The sequence below is a fragment of the Camelus bactrianus genome, chromosome 4 (genome assembly GCF_048773025.1).
Source record: "Camelus bactrianus isolate YW-2024 breed Bactrian camel chromosome 4, ASM4877302v1, whole genome shotgun sequence".
NCBI lineage: Eukaryota > Metazoa > Chordata > Mammalia > Artiodactyla > Camelidae > Camelus > Camelus bactrianus.
Window position 1 is genome coordinate 103,144,976 of NC_133542.1, and position 19,513 is coordinate 103,164,488.

At 34.3% G+C, this 19,513-nt stretch overlaps 1 long non-coding RNA gene and 1 other non-coding gene across 3 annotated transcripts in view; one reads left to right on the top strand and one right to left on the bottom strand.

Annotated features, from left to right (window-relative positions):
• LOC141577569 (uncharacterized) overlaps positions 1-19,513 on the top strand; it is a 552,790-nt gene that overhangs the window by 168,981 nt on the left and 364,296 nt on the right. The gene's annotated exons all lie outside the window — the stretch shown is intronic.
• Positions 10,092-10,163, bottom strand: TRNAV-CAC (transfer RNA valine (anticodon CAC)). Its single transcript has one exon. It is a non-coding gene; the product is annotated as a tRNA-Val (tRNA).

Consider the following 19,513-nt stretch of genomic DNA (forward strand, 5'->3'; position numbering starts at 1 on the left):
CAATAAAATCCTAACCTTCCTGCAGAAGGAAAAAAAAAAAAAAGAACTCTAATGATTGCTCAAAATGCAGTTTGTGCTTCTTAATCAGCCCTAGACATATAAGAGCCAGGACCTCCTTGTGAGGATGGGTGGTGTCAAAGGGGAATGGGAGGAATGAGATGAAGATAACATCATGAAACAGTTTCATTCCTTTACTTCCTTTGAGCCCATAATGTGTTTTTAAGCTTCTTACACAGTTTACATGTCACATCCTTTTTCTTCTGTTGTCCCCAAGTTAGACAAAAGCATGACCCACAGAGGGACCACAGTAGTCTTCCTGGTAAAACATGAAATAGTCTATTTTTAAGCTGTTTATTATTACTTAATAATAGGAGTGCTGTATTTAATAACTTACCTAACAGGATGTCAGTTAACCAAGCAGAAATGTTTTCCTAGTCCAGCCACAATGACCAAAGTATAAGAAGGTGGTTTGGAACTAAGCAAATAGCTCATCAACTCAATTGTATGTAATTTTTAAACAAAATATTCTGTTATTTTCCTCACCATTACGTTAGCCTGTACATTTCTGGAGACAGAACAGTATTAGTGTGATCTCATTAAATATCTGGAGCAATTCATCATGTTGTCTTTGGAAAATTTGGAGCTTTACTCTATCCATGGCACCCTAGAAACATTATGAATATATTCTCTTTTTACACATCTCCTGTCATAAGCCATTTTTTATTGATCAACCAGGTTATGGTTTTAAATTAATATAAACATTAAAAAGTTGATTGATTTTAAATACAAATATTAAAAATGCATCACATTTCTTATTTCTCCCTTCATAATATAAATCAGATCTTTGTAGGACAGAATATTGAGTTGCCAGTGTTAATTTTATTATACCGTTTACCCCCATTTGGCATTATTTTCTCTTTATAATTATTTTAGAAGTTTCATTTTGTGAATATCTACATTTTGGCACATAACCTTCACATCTGGTATAAAATCCATTCAATATTTTAATAGGTAAGAAAACCCAAAGTGTTTGTGATTAAAGAATTATATTCTGGTCTGTTGGTGATTCCCAGTACATCATTCATGCTTAACCTTTGTTTGGAAGAGAACAGTATTTGTTTATTAATGAATCAATTAATTTAAGATGATTATTTTCAAATTCAATCATGTTCTTGTTGTAGGGAATCAATGGTACATCGGGGACTGGGGATTCCTTTTGTATCTATGCAGAACCTGCATTTCCTCCAAATGTGCACTTGTGAGAATTTTCGACTGATGCAAATACTGGGGTTTAGCAATGAGTAGAGCTGGTTCAATTACTCAATTAACTATGCTTCTGAAGGTTTCTAATGCACTGTTCTGGAGATTTGAGACCATCAGTCTGAAAAAGAACCACCTGTTTTAACTAGAACTCAGCAGAGAATCCATACTATTACAAATTAAAGAAACAACCATAAAGAGCGAGAGAATGACATATAGTTGACATTGTAAAAGACACATAACTGAAGAGTTATAGAAAATGAAACATAAATATGTATGGTGCTAATTTGACCTGCCATCACAGGAAAGAAATTGAAGCACGTATGAAGTAGTCACTAACAATGACTTTAGCGAAGCATCCTTACTAAGATGGGAATACCCATTAACATAGTAAGTAAAAGGAAACACAGAAAGAAACATCGTGTGGGATAAAAGACTAATGAAAACTGAGAAATGCATTAATGGCTGTCAAGTAACTCAGTAGTTGAAAGACACATATTCCAAATTTAATCCTAGAGCCATAATTCAAAATGTTGCTAAGTAAACATATAAATCATTTTTAAGGAAAATAGGATTAAATATATGACTGAAAGTTTTAATTTCAGTTTTAATTGCAAAAGTAATTGAAAGCCCAAAGTAATATGTACAATTTCCAGTTAAAATAGTCAAATAACAACAGTATTGTTTTACAGTAATGCAATTAAATGCATACAAATAATTAAAAACCCAGCAAAATCTTCAACAACCAAAGATGATAGAGGCACAATCTTAAATAATAATTTTCTAAAACTAGAAGAAAAGGAAATCTGCTGCTTGAGTCAGCTTCTAATCCTGTCCCCAACATCCTCCATGTGTCCCCTGAAATGGATATATTCCTTAAGTGGCAAAATCCTGAAAATTAATGGGTATATATTTCTATTTGTAGAGAAACAGAATGAGAGATAAGAAAGTAGCACAGTATGAAAATAATAAATATCCAAAGAGTAGCTTCTCTCATCTAGTTTAGAATCTATTCATGTTAATGCCATTTGGACCAATTAAAAGTGCAAGGAAAACTGACAAGAAATTCACACTATTCATAGCAATAAAGAAAACCTAGGCAGTATGACCCAATGGGAGAAAATGGGAGAATGTCTTAAAGGAAGTAGGAATTTAGGGGAAAAAAAGGACATCGAAATCTCCCTCCTCCTTCAATGATAAACAAAGTCAGAAACTCAAAACTCCAGTTATTAATTTCATATTCTTGTTTTGAGTTTGAGTGAGAATGACTGCTGATGTACAAAAGTTATTTAAAGTTCAGGAAACAGTTGCTGAAGCTGACATGTTCCCGGTCTTCAAAGTATATGGGCTTCCCTAGAAGAATAAAAAGTACTTCTTTTAGGGTGAGTAAACCCTAGATTCCCATTTAATAAAATCTGAGCTTAAAGAATACATAGCAAGTCTACCAACCAAGATTGATCATTGCTTTAGCTGAGTTTGCCTTTCCTTCAGACGACCTAGCAATAAATACGGTATATACTCTTCAACGTTTAAGCAGCAGTTCTGTGAAGATAACTAGCTCTCACAGTAGCGGGAAAGTCACCCAAAGTCAAAGAAAGTCACCCCAAATGAGGTAATACTTGACAGAATTCCCTTCTTGAGCAAAATGGAGGCAGAAAAATAAAAAAGAAATACAGCAACATTGAAAGATATATTCTGTGTAATAAAGGAAAGAATATAAGAAAGGGAAACCTACGTAGCAACAGTGAAAATTAACTGTTGAATTAAATTATCACAATAGGAAATGTACATATGGCTACCCCCAGGCTGTTGCTGAAAATAATAAGAACGTGAATGTATTGAGCATGTGTGTATAATCAGTGTGTAGCAATCAGTGTTTACTACCAATCATACATACACTCTAGGACACATATTCAGTGGCTAAAAACAGTAATCTTGTATTTCTTATCTGTTTTTAGATCATGTGCAGTGTCTGCTGATATAAACTGACATTGGTTAGATCATTCTAGGTTAAGTTCAGATCCGCTCCCCAATGTCTTTTCTACTTCCTGACCTAGCAGGTGAGCCAGGGCCTGCTTGTTTCATGGCAGTGGCAGGAACAAAAGAGAGCAAGCCCAAATGTGCAAGCAGATCTCTAACCCTTCCCTGGCATCACACCTATTAAGAGACCATTTGAAGAATCAAGTCACATGATCAAAAATATCAAGATGTTTGGAGGTGTGTGTCTATGAGATACACAGCAAAGTCATATAAGACAAAGGGCTTGGGTGGAAGGAAGGAATTGTGGATAATAATGTATCAAAGTAACAAAGATGTTAAATCAAGATTATGAGAGCTCAGGTAATTGACATAGGCAAAAACAAATCATTACACAACTAAAATATCCTTCTGGAATAGCATGAAATCAAATGGAAGACTGAAAACTAAATTGTACATGCAAACATATTTTAAGATACAGTGGAATCCAAGTAAAAGGACAGTTGAAATCATTGGGCAAGATTCTATGGAGAATGAAGATTATCCATTAGCTATAAACAGTGTTGATAAAGAGGTAAATTAATATATAGTATTGAGAATGTAAGCAAAATTTATAATGGAAGGAAAAAAATCCATTTAATTAGTTAGTAAGAGAATAACAAATCCTGCAGATTTTAAAGCACCATTGTACAGAAGAAATTGATAATGAATAATAATTAATGATGAATAACAAGTTATCATTTAGTTATGAAACTTCAAAGGTAAAGAGATACTTGTGTAGAGGATTTTTTTTTTAAATCTTTACATTGGTAACAAAGAAAGAGGGTTGCTTCAGATAGCTCAATAATGACATGAAATTCCAGAACTTAAAGAAATAACACTTGTAATTGATGTCTCATTTTAGTGTTTATACTTTCTCACTGTGTAGTTGTATATTTTCTATTAAAATTAAACAGGATTGTTTTTAGATGATAATGAAAGAGCATTTTTATTCTAATTTTTTTCTAAATTATAGTACAAAATGTGACAATGAATGTATATATGTTCATGTATAACTGAAAAATTGTGCTCTACACTGGAATTTGACACAACATTGTAAAATGACTATTACTCAATAAAAGAAAGTTTAAAAAAATTATAGTACATTCCCAGAATATATACTTGTTTGTTTGTTTTTAATTTTTTATTGAAGTGTAGTTGATTTACAATGTTAGTTTCAGGTGTACAGCAAAGTGATTCAGTTATACATATACATACATATATAGATTTTTTTCTTTTCAGATTATTTTCCATTATATGTTATTATAACAAATTGAATAGAGCTCTCTATGTTATGATCTATGTCCTAAACAAGGACTTTTATTTCTGATTATGGTAAGATGATTGGTATCAGATCAACCACTTTGATGAAGTCAAAATTACAGTCTGTGGTTTCCAATTCTGAGTAGGTTGTAGAAAGACACAAGGGACCTTCACTCCTAAACTAACAACAAGCACAAACTGGATAAGCCACAAAACAGTAATTTTAAAACCTGTACCCATCCGAGAGCTGAAATCACAAAGAAACCTAAGTCAGCAAAATCCTTGAGGTACGAAGCCAGGAAATGACGAGGAAAACCAGTAACAAAGAAATAGATCAGGTCACTGAAACTCTATGATACATAGTATTTTCATCTGTTAAATGAAAGATTGAACTTTATTAGGGCTCTAAAACCTCAAAAATATATTTCAAAATTGTTTTCATAGTTAGCAAATGGACAATGTTTTCCTCATTTATCAAGTCATATAGGCATGCACTCTAATGTGTTTTTCTTTATGTGCTGAAATACACAAACTCTTATGAAAGAAAGAGTTCACATAACTTCATATTTTGACAGATGTGTGTGTTATATTTCATTGCTGTCATCTTAAAAGTGTAATTTTTCAGAACAGGAAATGATTGAATAAAGACTTTGCAGAAACGACCACGTTAAGATGTAAAAATTTCACTTCAATAATCTAAACATACAGAAACTTAGGAGGCTAACTAAAATTTAATAAAGTGTATTTCTGGTTGAAGCATCATCAGTCTTGTCAAGTGAAATGGAATTAATTAAGTGAATCCAGTCTTCCACTTCTGTAACTTAAAGTGAATTACTACATTAAAGTTGCTTAAGTTAATAATTTGCTTCATGTTTTGCTCAGAATAGAATATAACTTATCTCATATGGTTCTACCATATCTCATGAAATTAGGGAAACATTAGGTGCTTAATGAAATACCTACCTTTGTCAAGTTTAACGATCATTAACTTTTGGGTGAAACTACAATTTTAATGGCATAGACATTAGCTCATCTGTCATACACTTGACATTTGAACATGTTCATTACACTGAAATATCATTACGCATAAAACAGCAGGGTTTTTTTTAAAGGCTTGTTCACCAAGTTTCAGTTAAAATGCTATTTTTTTTGTTTTAGATAGCTTTGATATGTATATAACTAGATCTATATCTATATCTATATATATCTATATATATGTAAAACTTGCTTATTTCCCATCCAATGATTGTGTTCCAAGCATCTTAACAATAAATATTTATTTTTCTTTATGTGAACTAATTGAGATTTATAGAATCAGGTTCACCAGTTAGTTCCTTCATCAAGTATTGTTATTGAAAGCTTACGGAATGATCTCAGAAACCTTGTTATAAAAGAATATGAATTAATGAAGGCCAATTTAATTATTTCTGCCCCACATGTTTTAAAATGACATTATGGAGTCAACCATGAATAGTTTAATTTTCTGACTGATAAAATGTATTTTATACTATTTTTTCTCTTTGTTACTTTAAGTCATAGGCAATTACCATTGTTATAATTCAAAACTGCTGAATATCAACATTTTTTTATGGTTCAGCCTGATATCTTTTACTATGTCAATTCTTATACTGTAAAACATAAACAGTGTATATGATATGCATAAAAATGGGAAGGTAATAGTATGAGCATTAGCAATGACTGTATCATATCGTAAAATGAAGGCTAACTTAAAAAATTCCTTTCTGTAATACCCATGTTTCTAAAATGAATGCATATTACTTTTGTAATCAGAATATCTTCACTTTTTACTTATAAAACATACTCCTCAATATGAAGCAAATAATGAAAAATATCATGTATAGATGCTCCTTTTATCCAGTGCATCATTGAACTCATAATCATTCCAGAACTTAATGTGAGTTTGAACATACATTATTTAGCATTTTGTGTGTATAAAAGTTCCACATCATGTTCCCAAACCACACTTAGCAGTCTGTGAGCTGTTTACCTTTACCATTGTGGTGAAGGCTGCTGTTCATCACAAAACCATATTTCTTCTTCCTGACCGTGGGCAGAGACTACAGTTCCTAGTCTCAGAATCAGATGATTATAAATCTGTGAAGGATGATAAAGCCATATGAAGAAAGAAGCCTCGGTAAATACATTACTATATAGAGAAGGGCCACCTGCCAATGAGAAACACCTAACTTAGTTAAATAATCGAAAAAACAAACTGTCATTGTTATTACAGCCTAGCCTACCCTTTCTAATACAATCGTTTATCTAATGTGTACCGAGGAAGGAAAAGATCTCTTCAGGAAAAAAATATCAGTTATGAAGTGATAAAAAATGCAAGATGTTTTTTTAAATATTGGAAAAGTTAATATAACAAATTATAAAACCGTAAGTGAAATGTCTTTTGAGTTAGTAACTGTGCTAATTATGGACACAATATTATCCTGTTGTTACCACTATGATACCTCACGTGACATCAGGATGCTTTCCTTTAGCATTTTTAGCAGTAGTGAAGCTCTAATGTTAAAAAAAAAAAAGACTTCTTTTTCTTTTGAAATTTCTAAGATGCCTTGCATAGTTTCTGAAGATAACTGGACTGTCATTCTTTATTCCTATATACACATTCTTTATTCCTATATACACAATGTGACTTTTTTTTTCCTGGCTAGTTTTCAGAATTTGTTAATTTTTTTTTTTTAATAATTTCTATTTAGGTTGTGCCTTGGTGCAGTTTTCTTTATTCTGCTTAGTTTTGTTGAGCTTCTTGGACATACAGATTACTATTTTAATGAATGTCAATTATTTTTTATAATTTTTTTTAACATATTGTATCCTTGGACATTTGAAATTCTCTGTTGATGTGGGTCTGGAATTTTTTCTCTCCCTCTACGCAGTACTTGAAGGGCAGTTTAGATACTGCATTCTTTAAAAGCTTTTTATACTTTGTAAGGATGGGTTCATAGTAGTTTGACTCTTAGAGCTCCTTTATCCCTACAACCAGGGCTTGACTTTGCTTGGTTCTCTGTTGGATGCCTCAACTGTGCAACAAGGTCGCTTGACTCTGCTGATTGGAACCCAACATCTGTCTGGTTTGCATGAGCTTTAGAAAATATTTAGATATACAAATCTCAAGAAACTTTTTTTTTGGCCTGGTCAAGTGGAGTTAAATCCTATCTGTGTGCCCCTTAAGATGTATCCAAATACTTGAGGGACCCCTGTGCATATTTCTGGAGTGTTAGTTACATAGATTTTTTTCCATTACTTTGCTCCTAAAATTCCATCTAGTTTGATCTCTCCAAACTTCAGTATCTGTCTCCTCAGTTCAGCAAGGCTGCTATGTTGTTCTGCTTGGGTATCTACTGCCTGTGTCATAATCAAACAAGGCAGCTTTTTTTTTGGTGGGGGAGGGTATAGCTCAGTAGTCGAATGTGTGCTTAGCATGCATGAGGTCCTGGGTTCAGTCCCCAGTATCTCCATTAAATAAATAAATAAATAAACTTAAATACCTCCCCCAAAAAAACAAAATTTGTTTTAAAATTAATAAATAAATAAATATATGAAATTTAAAAGGCAGGTCTTACATTTTTAGGCAGAAAACCAGAGAATTGTAGTCTCATCTTTATTATTTCCTCTCTCTCAAAGATCATAATACTGCCATGCCTGTCGTCAAATATCTGAAAAACAGTTCTTACATATTTTGTCACATTACTAACTGTTCATGTTAGGAGGACAAGTCAGGTACCTGATACTCTGTCATGTTTTAAGTTTTCTGTAACTGTTAGCGGATAGAGCGACCCCTAATTGGAAAGCGCGCCAAATGTGTGGGCAAGATCCTCTCCTTAAATGTGTGGGTCCTTGCCCCCTAGCTGAGAAAGAATTCTCAGTGGAGGCAGAGAGACAAAGTGAAAAAAGGAGCTGCTTTACTGCTCAGAGAGAGGAAGTTTTAAAAAAAGCTAAAAGAAAACACTCAAGAGGGAAGTGTTCAGCCAGGGAGCAGATTAGGACGGCTCCAGCCCCTGTCAGGCTGGGGTGTCCCTTAATTGGACGCCTCTGCCATCCTTACCTTCATTCCAGTGGTGCCAGTCTTCTGTTACTGGCTCTTTCCTCCCATGAAATTCAGCCCTGAAACAGAAACTTTGGCTGGAGAAAGGGAACAAAGAAAGAGATACTGGGGCGTGTTCGTGGGAATCAGTGCTGCACATGTGGGACACAAAATGTCTCGTATGGCTGTGTCCTTGGAACCAAGGAGCCAGCTGAGGGATGAGAGAGACAATCTGTTTTTTAGCAGCCTGGCATTTCCCTTCCCTCATTAACCAGCCAGGGTCAGTAAGCCTTCCTCATCACTCCTCTCACAATAAGGTTTTTTTTTTTTTTTTTTTTTTTTTTTTTTTCCCAACGTGAAGTCCATTAGCCTCAAGATGCATTTATAAATTTGGATGAAATAATGGGTACATTTAAACTTGCATTTTTCTAGGAAGAAAGTCTGTAGCTTTCATCTTTCTCAGAGATCCCAGCCTGTATGAGTGTGCAGTAGTGGTTTTGCGATCTCTGCCCTATTCTGGGTTGGTGAATATACAAAATGCTAAAAAGGGGGATTAATTGAGTGAAAGTACTGTTGAGTGATAGTGAATAGATGCTCCAGTGGCACTTAGCAGGTGAATTGCAAACCTTTACAGCATAAGCCTATAAGCTAATGGAATGTAGTGGTGTGTGTAAGTGGGGTGTATAATAGAATAACTTGTTCATAGTTCTGAAAAGAAAGTAAATGTTCGGTAAGTACAAAACAAACATATATTGAACTTTGTACAGAAGATGCTGGTGGAAGTAGTGGGAACAAACACAAATGTTGAAAATTGGTGGCACTTCCTCTCCAGTGATCACAGACCACATTTGATTGATGTTGTTTGCCCTGTTTTAATTACCTTTGGCTATATGTAGAAATATCAGTATGACATATAATTTGCTCTTCTTTCATATGTTCTACTTTATGTATATAGCCCACAGATCCTAGAAACATTTATCGTAAATACAATTGTTAGAGTTTTGATGAAAATAATTTTAGTTGAGTCACATTAGGGACACCTCTTTCCTAAGATAAGCTTAAAGATGATGGTAACTTAAGATTTTACCATTTATTTGTGTATTTACTGATAAATGAATGAATAGAGAATATGATTAGTATTAGCAAAAAATATTTAAAATCAGATTTTATAGATATTTAGCAATATAAATACTTCTTTTTAAGTCTCAAATTTTAAAGAGTAGCTTTTTTATCTCAGCTTTGTTAGAGATAAATATTTAGAGAATAGAGTTTATGCTTGTATGATTTAAATATTTATTAGTTTGAGGATTGATAAACCTACGGATATTATCTGCTCTTATATTGTGTTGTTGTTTATTCTGACATCACCAATCTTTAAGCCATGTCCATTGGGAATGTAAATTAACAGTATTTTGAAGTCAGTAGGCAAAAATGATAAACATGAGAATTTGGGGGGGTGTAGGTAATTAGGTTTCTTCATTAATTTATTTTTTAATGCAGGTACTGGGGATTGAACCCAGGACCTCATGCATGTGAGGCATGCACTTCACCACTGAGCTATACCCTCCCCCTAACAGACAAAAATGAAATCTGACTCTTCAAACTCATCTGTTTAAGATCTAGATTTTTTAATTTATATTTTATAGAAATCGGAGGACAGTTGTTCCTAGTGAATTTAAGGAAATGGCTCCACTTACTGCAAAATTTTGCTGTGTTCAGAATGAAGAAATTTAGGAGAAAGTTTTAAACTCCCAATTTTTAAATATAAAAGGTTATAATTTCAATTTCCAGTGTTCTTAAATAAAATGTTAGCATACTTTAGCTTACACCTACCTCCTCCACCTTATGTTCATTCTACCAATATGAATACTTAACTTCTTGATATTTTAATTGAGTTGCTTATGAGGCATTTGGCTTTGCAGATATGTAGATCAATTACAGCATCTTACTAGCTTTAGGGGGCCCAGCACCATAGAAATCCCATTCATTTAAAGAAATATAACATTAGCAATAAAAGTTATATATGAAGGATATTGAAATCACAAATTTCATAGCTCTCTACAATAAGGGCTGACTCTACTCATTCCCATATCTGTAAGCTCTGCTGAAACAGCAAAACAGCAGGATTTTGGAACTGGCTGTGAAATTAGATTTTTTCCAACATGAGCAATGAGAACTGTTGTAAGTCTGATCTGTAAAGGAAAAGAAAATCCAAAACTGTGTTATCATGGTATATTTCTATCTCCCCTGAATATTTTCTCTGATCATAATATGCAAACAGTTGTGTACAGACTGAAGTTGAAATTTTGGGAATTTAGATGTTTTTAGTAAGATTTGAGTTCTAAAATTCCTTTCCTCTGACAACACTTTATGAAATATATGCCTAATAAAAAATGTGTAGATGAGTCTTAGATAAAAACTAAAAACTTCCCCTGTGTTCTCAAAACACTTTACATTTCCCCCAAAGAATTACTATTTTGTTATTGATAGAATTAACTATTATGGAGCTTTCTAGACTGTGCATTTTCTGATTAGCCACAATAATTTAAAAGCATTCTCCTCACTGTGTGTCTTTTGTTGTATCAGTGTTCAATATTAGTACAAGCTCATCACTTACATATGTAAATTAGAGTTGAGCTCTTGACGTTAGACAAAAATTGAGTTCAAAATTTGACTTTGTGTCACATATTTTGTTACTGGGCAGGTTATATAAAGTCCAAAATCACTGCATTTGCTTCTTTAAAACAGAGATAATTATACTTCCTTGCTGTTAGGATTGTTATGAAGATTAAATAAAATGGTTTAGGTGTGCTCGTTAGAAGAGTACTAGGTATGGGCTTTGTAGTTACTCATTGTTTCTGCATTTCTTTTTATCCCTTTTGGTGGACTAACCAGGACTCCTGGGCTCTGGCTGCTCAGAGGACGAGAGCAGATATTCTTAGGCACATCTGGACCTGGTTCACACTAAATAAACAATCCTGGAGTGTCTGAAGAGTGACATCAACCTCACAATAGAACTTGTATCTTAGAAATAATCCAAAGAACCAAATGGGTAAGAGCTCCTAGGACAGGTTTTTTAATTATATTTGTCTCAAAACAATTGGCATAGACTTTCTCAACTTGTCACTAAAATAATTATAGAGCCATATGTAAGAGTGTGAAATCAGAGAAAAATAGAGGAATGCTAACAGAAATCCCAGAATCTGGATAAAACATTCTCTAGCTATAAAACTGATAGAATGTCTTTACAAAGAGCAACCGTTATACAGGCATTACCAAAACAGAGTGGGACAGTCAACAGAGAAGGACAAGAAAGTTGCTTGGCTCCCACCCCAAAGTCCTCTTTCTTTGTTTCAGAAATGCAGTGAGTAGCAGGTGCTCTTACCATGGGGCTGCTTTATTTGGTGGAGGAGCAAACTGCTGCCCATCACTTCTCATCCTATTATTTCCTTTCCTTCTAGATCTATTCTGTTACTGAGACCACCAGAAATGAACCAAGGGAAACCATTTAGTGTGCAGATTTAACATGCAGAATATAGTCAAGGAAAAAAAATCAAAAGTGATCCACATCTTGTTAGAGTCTAGACTCTAGAGATATATTTTCAAGTTAGAGTATAAGAAAGTTTCCCTGCCACCAGACAGAGAGGGGAAAAGAGAGAGAAGTTGAGTGAGAGGGGTTAACAGTAGGGAGAGAAAAAGAAGGCCTCTCCTAGGCATCCTTGCAATACTAAATACTGGACGAAATAGAGAAAGTTATATTTAGTTTTGAGGATAATAACGATAATTTGGCAATGAGATCAGCTGTCTTACATGTTTGAAACAATGGAAATATTTTCTACTTTAAATTGGAAAAAATTAACTTTACTATAATAAAGCTTTCAGGGGACTGTATTTTGTGAATTTACGCAAAATATCAAATCACAGTTGCTATATAAATTTGGTTTACTCTCTGTTTTGTCGTGTTAATGTATTTCTTACCGATTTTCAGGCGACAGACTCTGTAATATGATTACTTATCCTGATTTTACAGTGATATTGGCAATATTAACTCCTGATTATAAATCTGAAGAGAGCAAGGGTTCACAGGTCACACAAGTATGAATCCACCTTTAACCACTATGCCTGGGTGTTCATTCCTTGTGCTGACATCTGATAGCATTTATTGTCTGTGTGATGGGATTAGTGGTTAGAGGTGTTAGCTCTGAAGTCAGATTACTTGGATTCAGATTCAATATTCATATTCACCAGTTGCAGGGTATCATAAAAGTTGTATATTTTTTCTGGACTTTGCTTCCCTTTTCTGAAAGAGAAAAATATGGCTGACATCATTGAAATAATAGAGTAAAGTGCTAGGAATACTGTCCAGAACATAGTGAGGATTCAGTTAACTAGATATTGTATATGTGTTTATAAATGTAGTATCTTTGTATGTAATTAACTATTAACATAATGGTCAGGAGAGAGTAAATGTTCAGAGAATGATAGTATTTATCATTACTGCCTCCTTTGATACCAAAGAAGGCTATATTTCTTCATATTTTTGTGTGTATATGACAAAATTGCAGTCACATGATAAAAGACTTGAAAGCAAGGATCTTTTTTTTTTGTCCTCAACACTTAAATTGTAGGTAATTATTAAATCATGTGATGTGCTAGATTCATCTTGTGCCATTATCATGGGTGACTGAGCACATCTCTTCTCATCCTCAGCTTCTTGTTCAGTGACATCATCCTGTTGGCTTGAAATTAGCCATGGCAGGGCTAGTTACATCATAGAAATTGACAGAATCCCACAAATTAGGGTCTCCTCCTATGCCTGAGAGGAGTTTGTGAACCATTTATTAGCACATCTCTGATTAATATCCATATTGATGTGAAACCAAGGCTCCATACCCATCTTGGTGACTCTTGGCCAAGTTCACGTATGAGGGTTATCTGTATTTTTTTAATCTTGTTTTGTTTTGTAGCGAGTACCTCAGCCAGTTTTGTATCATTGTGGAGCCATGGTTGGTACTGACCTAATTCAGAAAAACTCCAACTGATTCCCACAGGAGATGCTGTAATTATGCATTAAACACTATGTTGCATCAATCTAGGGCACTGAGATTAAGCACATCAATAATACTTTTCACATGGATATATCTATATTTATATTTTAAGACATTTTTTATTGAGTTATACTCATTTTACAATGTATCAAGTTCCAGTGTAGAGCAAAATTTTTCAGTTATACATGAACACACATATATTCATTGTCACATTTTTTTCTCTGTGAGCTACCACAAGATCTTGTATATATTTCCCTGTGCTATACAGTATAATCTTGTTTATATTTATATTTTTTATCTATCTCCACACATAATAAAATGTATGAGGTTATTGATTTCTACTTGCACACTTATGAAACTCCCGCTAATCAATACTGGGTTGAGATCACCGACTCTTACTGTGAGCGTACGAGCATGTTCTTAATCGTTTTGGAGCTGAAAACTGAAATACCTACAACAGCATTTCCCCCACTACTTTGTTTACAAAGAGTCATGTAGGATGCCTGTAACAGTTCAGAGTCCGCTTTTATTCTAGATCTGTTGAGTGAGCATCTCTCAAGGGTGAGCTGGGATCTACATTTTCAGTCAAGAGTCTCGATGGTTTTTCTGACCTGGCAATTTTGGGAACCCATAGCTGATAGAGACTAAGTAGGTGGCTTAAGTGGGTGAAGCAGGGTGAGGGAGGCATGTGAGGGTCTGAGAGGACGCCTTGGCTGCATGGTGTCATGCCAGCTACCTTCACATTTTCAAGATAAGCTAGAAATATGTAGTTACATAAAATACTCTGATTTTTAAATATTGACAAATTACTCATTGTCTTTGTACTGTTACCATCCAGGCCGACTTAAACCTTTTAACATACTAGTGGTTTAAAAAACATATTTACCATCCCTCAAAATACTGAGAAAAGGTAGCAGTGCCTGAGAAAAGTCAACTGTGGTCCCACCTCCTCTCTGTCTTTTTTCATCCTCTGCCAATCCCCTCCACACTGCTCTCCACTGTTTCCTGTTCATAGTAAAGGAACATTCTGCAGTACCAGGAAAGGACACTTGTATCTTTCTCCTATCCCTGGCACACAGTAGGTGCTCAAGTGATAGTTGCTGAATTCTCCTGAAAGTTTTAAAGAAATATTTAGGCATTCTCTATAGAGAAATGATTTTCTTATATAAGTTTTTAAATAGTGATTCTACTATTTGGGTATAAAAAGTGACGGGTATAAATAGGATCATTTCGTGTAAAAGGGTGGAGTCAATGGGAAGCAGTTAAGACATTGACTTCTTGGTGATAGAAGAAAGAGTCTTAATATCTACCTACCTTTTTATCTATTGCTTCTTCTTTTTTTCCTTACATTCCTCCCCAAAGATGCAGTGTAATAATCAGATGCAGAAATTACCTGTAGTTTATAAGCTCCAAGAGACAGAGAACATGTCAGTCTTTGTTTTCATCGTACCCCTAGTGTCTAACATAGTGCAAAGAATGTAAGATTCCCTCCATAAACACGTGTGAAGTGGGAGAAGGAATAAATGAACCAAGTGGTGAAGCCCTTCTCACACTTGCTCCTGTTAATCAGGCTGTTGTCATATCAGTTTCATTAAGCACATATAGACAGACTTCTCTGATAGGCTCTGCTGTGCTTTATAGAGTTACTACAGACTGGCCTTATGCCCGAGTTATTACAGACCATGTGCAAATTCATATGATGGTTCTTGGAAAAAACACATGTACACATGATTACTGAAATGGAACTCATCCTTTGCATCATGGTTAGTGTGGCTTGTCTGACAGTCAGGGAAGCTACTTGGCTCATAGGGGACTACTACTCTGTTGGGAGTTTAAAAAAAATTATCAACTCTTTCTTTGTATAATCCCTGGAAAGAGAGATAGAGTGAGTATTGGGGAATTTAAGGAATATATATTATATGAGGAAAGAGTAGAAAGTGTCCTGTTTAGATAGGTTCAAGGATGCCTTCTGGGTGCAAACCCCAGTCCTGCTTCTTGGTAAGAGACTGAAACTGGCATGTTAAAGTGGCCATATATTTGTATTGCTTTTACTCAGCAATCTGATTTTACTAAAAAACATATCTATTTTTGTATGTAAAATTAAAATATATAATATATTTTTAAAATTTTCTGGTCCAGTTCCCAGATTGAGTCATACATTTTTGTAATAAACTATTATTTTTAAGGTGTAGAGTTGTTTCCATTTTCCCTTTATAGCTGTGTAAACTCACTATTATTAGAGTTTTCTATGGTTCTGAAGTATTTCAAAAGCCATCGTATACGATAAATGACTCGTTTCATCCAGCAAGATATGGGATAGAAAATATTAGCCTTGCCATAATGGAGATTAGTTTAATATTTTAGGCTATTTCCACATGATCTCATTTCAGTGATATTATGTATAGAAAATTACTTTTCAAGTATTCTGATATTTTCATTGGTTCCTATTGTATCACTATAATAATGACAACACTGTCTAAATCATAGATATTAAATGTCTTGAGAGTGTTTACTCTCAAGAAAGTAACAGAAGGCCTTGCCTTTGAACTGCAAAATTGTGGAACACCATATAAAGTGAATGTATTAGATTTGCTAAGGGAAGCATTAAAAGGCAATGGATATAATTTGAAAAACATGACTATTTCACTCTACTGAAACCAACACATAAATTGATATGTTTTTCAAATAAAACTATAAATGACATTGTAATAGAACTTACAAAGGAGCCATCAAACATATGCACGTATCAAAATGAGCTTAAGCAGCAGCATTGATATGGGAAAGAAAGGGAAGCAGAGGCAAAGGGAACAGTTTGTGAAATACAGCTGGTTAAGGACTGCAGCAGAACATTCAGGTTATCATGCTATCTGGGTTGTATCTGTCTTTTGCTCCCTCTTTGTATCATTCTTTCACATTCTAAATCCATATGATTCGTAGGAACAATTGAGCCCATTGGGAGTTTCCCTAGCTTAGTAGAATGCTATGTTGGTGCCTCTAAAAATATTGCTTGAATGTCTTATTATCTTCAACTGAAATTGTAAAAATATCTAAGTTACAACAAATAGTAAAAATAGCAAAACAGCAAAGCTGCTTTTCTTAAAAGTGGGAAATGTGATTTTGCTTTGTTTTTGTAACTGTGTAGTAACTAAAACTTGAAGACATATCCTGATAGGTTTCTCCATCTTCGTTCTTTATGGTTTGGCTTTTCTTCTCACTGCTACTCAGTGTTGCAGCAGTTGACAGTGGGCTTGAGTACTGCCTGGTTTTCATATCCTGCCACTTACCAGTCATGTGACTTTGGCTTAGTCACTTAACTTTTTTGAGGCTCTATTTTCTCAGATATTAAAGGAACTTAATAGTGTATCCCTAATAGGACTGGTATAAAAAGTAAAGAAGTTTTTTGAAATGGATCAAATACTTAAATAGTAAGACTTGAAACCATAGAACTCCTAGAAGAAAACATAGGGAAAAGTTCCTTAACATTGGTCTTGGCAGTCAGTGTTTGTGGATATGATACCACAAGCACAGGCAATAAAAACAAAAACTAATAAATGTGAGTCCAAACTAAACATCTTCTGTACGGCCAAAGAAGCAATCAACAAAATGAAACAGTAACTTAAGGAGTGGGAGAAAACCCTTGCAAATCAATGGGTGCAGTGAATGTTGATAAAATTTAACACCCATTCATCATAAAAATTCTTACCAAAGTGAGTATAGAGGGAACGCATCAACATAAAGTTATTTATGAAAAACCCACAGCCAACATCACACTCAACAGTGAAAAGCTGACAGCCTGCCTGCTAAAACCTGGAACAAGACAAGGATGCCCACTCTCACTGCTTCTATTCAAGTGGTGGAAGTCCCAGCCACAGCAATCAGAGAAGAAAAAGGAATAAAATGCATCCAAATTGGGAGGAAAGAGGTAAAACCATCACTATCTATAGATGACATGATACTATATATAGAAAACCCTGGAGATTCCACACAAAAACTACTAGAAGTGATAAATGAATACAGAAAGGTAGCAGAATACAAAATTAACCTACAGGGATCTGTTATATGTCCTTACACTGACAATGAGATATCAGAAAAGGAAAGCAAAAAAAAAAAAAAATTCCTTTAAAAACTCATCAAAAAAAAAAATAAAATACTTAGGAATAAACCTGACCAAGGCAGTGAAGGACCTATGTGCTGAGAATTGTAAAACACTGATAATGGAAATTAAAGATGATTCAGAGAAATAGATATCTTCTGCTCTTGGAATGAAAGAATTAACATTTCTCAAATGGCCATACTGCCCAAGGCAATATACAGATTTAATTCAATCCCTTTCAAATTACCCAGTACATTTTTCACAGAACTAAAATAAATAATCCTAAAGTATATATGGAAGCACAAAAAAAAAAAAACCAAAAAACAGAATTGCCAAAGTAGACCTGAGGAAAAAGAGCAAAACTGGAGGCTTAACCCTGTCTGACTTCATATAATACTACAAAGCTACAATAATCAAAACAGCATGGTATTGGCACAAAAACAGACATGTAGATCAATGGAACAAAAAAGGGAGCCCAGTTATTTATTTATTTATTTATTTACACACGTACACACATACACACACACACACACATACACATATATTTACATCACTTTACTGTATACCAGAAACCAGTATAACTTTGTAAATCAACTATACTTCAATAAAAAAAGAAAATGTGGATATTCTAGCTACTGTTACTATGATGAGTGGTAAACTGTCCTTTATCTCTGACTCAGGATTTTTGTGCCATCTGCCAACACCAATAAAATTGTAGCAGGCTATCATTGTACCTTGAAAATGAGGTAAAATCTCAAATATTTACTTAACAACTGTTAGTAAATGTATTTATCCATTATAAGTTATATGTGTTATTGCCCTTTCATATTTTCTGTGTAGGGAACACATTAAGTTCAATTTTATTCAAATTTATAACATTTACTATGTTTGGGGGACTACTGGGCAGGCATCAAAACTCAATGCATTTGTTCAAGGAATGGGTTAATCATTTAATAACAATGTGACTATAAGTCTGAAAGCAAACATTCAGTTCTCAAAGATGTATGGCTATAGGTGCTTTTGGTGACCTATATGGTGGAAAGGAACATGTTAGTAATAACTTTTAACTATAAGGAACTCTTTTAGATTAATTTAATAAACATGGACATTTCTTGTCTACATAGTTTGCTCACAGTGCCCCTGCTACTTCAGCTGCCTTCCCTACCTTTACAATTTCCATCCATCTTTCTTGGTCTATCCTCTGTAAATGATTCCCAGATTATTCAATCACATGAAATCTCACATCCCTTTGTTTAAGTTGCTCTTGTCTGTAGCTCAATTACATCACTTACTAACACTGGCCTTGCTTTACATGCTTTTCTTGTCTCAGTAGATTGAGTTCTGGACAATACAGTTATGTCTGATTGATCTTTGGATCACCCACTGTGCCAGGCACTGTGTGTGTAATTGGAGGTCAATAAATATCAATGTAATTAAATGGAATGAGGCGTTATACTGTACTGCTAACTGATTCTCATTTCTTTTGCCACTTTCTTCCTGATCTCTTCCCCTTTACTTGTTTTCAATTCCATTGGTCCTGAAGTGTGTTAAAGCCAGCAAATTCTTTCCAGAAATTATTTCTTACAGGCATCTAGACATCTGGGGGTGCCACATTTGTTGTATTTGAGAAAAACAAAAAAGGGGAAATACAACTTAGTAGCATTTTAATATCTGTGAGAACAATGACGTCCAACAGCTTTTCAACCAGTTTGAACGTGCACATGGTAAAAAGAGTGAAAGCCAGATCTTCTCAGTGCCCACAGATGGAAACACTAG